Here is a 4,836-nt window from a genome sequence, read left to right on the forward strand (position 1 = left end):
GTTCGTTCAGTCAGTAAAGCACTTGACTCTTGATCTTGGGGTTGTGAGTTTGAGCCCCAAGTTGGATGTAGGGATACTTAAAAATAAAATCTTAAAAAAAAAGTTTTAATAGATAAAAAAAAAAAAAAATAGGGACGCCTGGGTGGCTCAGTCAGTTAAACGTCTGCTTTCGGCTTAGGTCATGATCCCAGCATCCTGGGTTCAAGCCCTACCTTGGGCTCTCTGCTCAGCAGGTAGCTTGATTCTCCCTCTCCCTTTGCCTGCCACTCCCCCTGCTTGTTCTCTCTCTCTCCCTCTTTCTCTCTGTGAAATAAATAAATAAAATCTTTTTTTTTTAATGTTATTTCTGATTTTGTGGTTCATAATTGGACTTTGCTTATGGTAGTTTTTATCCTGAAGAAATCTCTTTATGTTTACATATACTGACCATACCTGCTTTTCTTTAATGAATTCTAGATTTGGTAAATTTTAATTTACCTTTATTTAAACTGTTAAAATTAGGTATTACAGAATTGAAATCTTAGTCATCAGATGTCCAAACACCAAAAATCCCAGATTCCCAGCAATAATTAAACCAAATCCTACAAGTAGACATCTTTAGTTAATATGTACCTTGCTTGGAACAAAAATCTGGAGACTGATTTAGGAAGTAGATGAGTCGGGGGTAATCCTTCACTTATAAAGGGACATACAATAGAAAAGCTTCCTTTAAATAATGAGATAAGTAATTAACTGGGTTTAAATGTATAGCTGTCCAGGGCTTGTATAAGTGTGTGTGGGGAGGTGTCACCTGTATTTACATCACCTACAAAAAATAATTGAGCATCTGTTGAGCGCTGGCTGGGCGGTGAGCAGCCTGAGCTGTGCGGTGTGAAGGTTTGGTTGAAATTCCAGCTCTGCCTTGTGTGCAGCTGAACAAGTTTTTTTCTCTCTCCAGGCCTGATTCCTCACTTAAAAAATGATAAGAATAATACTGGAGAGCTTACTACAAGGATTAAATGAAAAACGGCTTAGGAAATTCTTAGCACAGGTCCAATGATAAAGGTTCAGCCAACAACCCTCCTATTCCATTTAGCTGTAGTACTCATTCTCTACAGAGATTTAAAGAATTCATCCCTCTCCATTCAATTAATTTATCCACTTGGTGCCTTACTAAATAACTGATATATTAGTCCATCATTCATTCAATCATTTCTTTATTCCGTTGTTCATTTACTCATATGTTCACTCATGCACTGGCAGAGATCTGAGCTCCTAACACAGGCCGGGTCCTGGGCTAGCCCTGAAGACATGGGGATGTCTACTGACCTCTCAACTCTAGAGTCCACGGGTTGAGGCTCAAAAATCTTCTCACGCATTCCACATGCACCGCCCTACTTATTACTGTGTTTACTATACACGAAGACCTTACATCCAACGGCTGACAGTTACTCTAGGACTCCTAGAGTCCTAATCTCCTGGTTTCCTTTCTTTTTTCTTTGTTCCTTCTCTTCTCCCCCCTTCCTCCCTACCACTCTTCCCTTCTACCCCTTCTCTGCCTCTGCCCAGAGTCCCTTGGCATTACCAAAGGACACATAACAACTCAGACTCTGGAGTCTGGCCAATCTGAGTTGACTCTGAGTTCCTCTACTTCCTAGTTAAGGGCTGACCCCCAGTCTCCTCATCTGTGAAATGGGAACGATATCCACTTTAGCCCAATGACTGAATTAAACAGTCATGTCACTCCTTGGCTGTGCGGAAACATTTAATACCAGGGAGATACGATTATCAATTCAAATCACAATGGATAGAGCATCTACACTCTGTAGATATTGTGTTCAGTGCTGTGGAAGACACAGAAAGGGCTAAGGTAGTCTCTTGCAGTCAGAAGCCCCAGCCCAGGTGGGGACACACAGAGTCCTCCAGAAGAGTGGTCCTTACTTGCTATTACCAAGGAAAGGAACAAGTGTTTTTTGAGCCCCTCACTCCTGGACACTGAACTTGCTCAGAGACCTGTGCCAAGCAGGCTGTGAGGCTGTTGCTGGCTTCTCTGGTTTCCTTTGCAGCTCCAATCTGGAATTATCTATAGCTTTAAAGTCATTTACTGGGGCTCCTGGGTGGTTCAGCTGGTTAAGCGTCTGCCTTTGGTTCAAGTCATGATCGCTGGGTCCTGGGTTCGAGCCCTGCGTCAGGCGACCCCTGCTTCTCCCTCTCCCTCAGCCTGCTACTCTACCTGCTTGTGTTCTCTCTCATCTGCTCTCTTTCTCTCTGTCAAATAAATAAATAACATCTTAAAAAATAAATAAATAAAGTCATGGGACACCTGGGACGCTTGCGTGTTCCATTGGTTAAAAGTCTGCCTTTGGCTCCAGGCATGATTCCAGATCAAGCCTTGTACTGTGCTCCTTACTCAGCAGGGATCCTGCTTCTCCCTCTGCCTGCCACTCCCCCTGCTTGTGTTCTCTTTCTGAGAAATAAATAAAATCTTTTTAAAAATTAATCAATAAGGTCATTTATTTTGGTGGTAAGTTTGATATAGACTGTGGCTTAGCATACATGAAGAAATTAATGTTAATTTGTACAAAGTGATAAGAGTAAAATATGTCCTAAATTTCCAGATAGATGTGTAAGAACTGAGGCAGGAAATGATAGGACCTCAGGTATTTGCTGTTTAAAAATTGGAGGGAGAGAAGAGAAAAGGGTGAGCTACAAACGTCAAAGTACTGATAATTATTACTGAATCGGGTTTGTTTTACCATTCATTCTGGGTGATTCATTATGCTAGTCTCTCAATTTTGGTGTATTTCATAAGTTTTATAATAGAAGAAGTGAAATATTTAGAGTTGGGGAGTGGGAGCATCACTTTATCAGAGCAGAGAGGAAGGAAACTTAGCCACAAGCAGCATTCCCATTCAGGCGCGGGGCAGACAGGACAGTGTTGGAAAGGTGCCTGGTGGGCAAGGTCACTGGCCACAGGGGTTGACGCTTACTTCGTTTGCAGGGCTTTTGCTAGGTGCCCTTGGTGACGGGCTTCACGCCGCAGCTGGTCCTTAGCGAATTTACGAATTTACCAATTTACCAGGAGAGCAAAGAAGCCTGGTATATAACAGCCCCTCCCCTGACCCCAAAGGGAGAAGCTCAGGTACCCAACTAGAACAGCCTGGCCCCGCTGTCCCTCCCCGGCGAGTTCATCGCATTTCTTCTATGGCCTCTGTTTCAGCTGAAAAGAGGATGAACCCAAGGTCACCCAATCAGTCTGTTCTTAATCTCAAACCGCGTGCCCTTGGTTTTGGTTAGTTTATTTCCAATTCCCTCCACTCCCACCACTCCACTCAGGTAAGCACTTTCATTAGTTTCCTTCCTGAGTTCCTTTTTGTGAGTACGAGCAAATACAAACACACATCCTCCGAGTGTGTTTTTGAACAGGCTTAAAACTAACAACAAAGCAAATTGAAAATATGGAAAATTGCCAAGTTCCAGGTAAAGAGCAAGTCTGGGAGTTGTTGGTTTGTAGATAAGATCTAAAGCCAAGGGAGTGGAAGGGATAACAGATAATGGAGGAAGATAGGAGGAACGAGAGGAAAGAAAGAAAAGGTACCACCCCCACAGAGTCTGCTGGAGAGGAGAAACAAAGAAGCAAAGGAAAAATCAAGAGAGAAAAAAATTTTTTTAAAGATTTTATTTATAAAAAAAAAAGAAAAGATTTTATTTATTTATTTGACAGAGAGTACAAAAGCAGGGGGAACGGCAGAGGAGAGGGGGATGCAGGCTCTGTGCTGAGCAGGGAGCCCAATGCGGGGCTCGATCCCAAAACCCTGGGATCGTAACCTGAGCCAAAGGCAGGTGCTTAACCTACTGAGCCACCCAGGTGTCCCTCAAGAGAGAATATTTTAAGAAGAAAGGAGTAAGTTATCAGTTGTGATACTTTTTTCTAATGTGTAAATAGAGCTGCATAAACCCACCTGGAAAGATAGCCAAGTTAAAAAGGGAATTCAGAGTAAATGTATTTTCTGATCCCATTTTTGCAAAAATCTATCTAATCGATATGTATCTATAGGTCTTGGGGACAAAGAAGTCTGGAAAACATTAAAGAGAAACTAATAGGGAGAAATCCTGGTGAGCATGTTTGTGGGAAGAGGTGCCTTTTTTAATTTGCTCACTTCAGTTCAGTAAGCACTTTTTACCACAATACCTTTTTTTAAAAAGACTTTATTTATTTATTTATTTGTCAGAGAGAGACAGAGCACAAGCAAGAGGAGTGGCAGGCAGAGGGAGAAGCAGGCTCACCGCTGAGCAAGGAGCCCGATGTGGGACTCCATCCCCGGACCCTAGGATCATGACCTGAGTAGAAGGCAGACGCTTAACCCACTGAGCCACCCAGGCATCTCAAGAGCACATTCTTTTTCTAAATAAAAAGATTTGGAAAAGAGGAGAAACTACTGGTTAGAGCCATCTATATTCAGAATTTCTGGTGCGCCTGGGTGGCTCAGTTGTTGGGCATCTGCCTTCGGCCCGATCATGATCCCAGGATGAGCCCCACATCGGGCTGCTTGCTCAGTGGGAAGCTTCCTTCTCCCTCTCCTGCTCCCCCCGCTTGTGTTCCCTCTCTTGCTGTGTCTCTCTCAAATAAATAAATACATAAATAAATAATTTTTTAAAGAATTTTTCTTTTTTTCTTATTTCAGTAAACTCGGTGCCCACTGTGGGGCTCAAACTCATGACCCAAGATCAAGCGTCTCATGCTCTACCAAATCAGCCAGATGCCACTGTATTCAGAATTTCTGAGGCTGTAGAGATTTAGATTAAAAGTGGTGGCTTTAGGGGCTTGTGGGTGGCTCGGTTGTTGAGTCTCTGACT

The sequence above is a fragment of the Meles meles genome, chromosome 6 (assembly GCF_922984935.1).
Source record: "Meles meles chromosome 6, mMelMel3.1 paternal haplotype, whole genome shotgun sequence".
NCBI lineage: Eukaryota > Metazoa > Chordata > Mammalia > Carnivora > Mustelidae > Meles > Meles meles.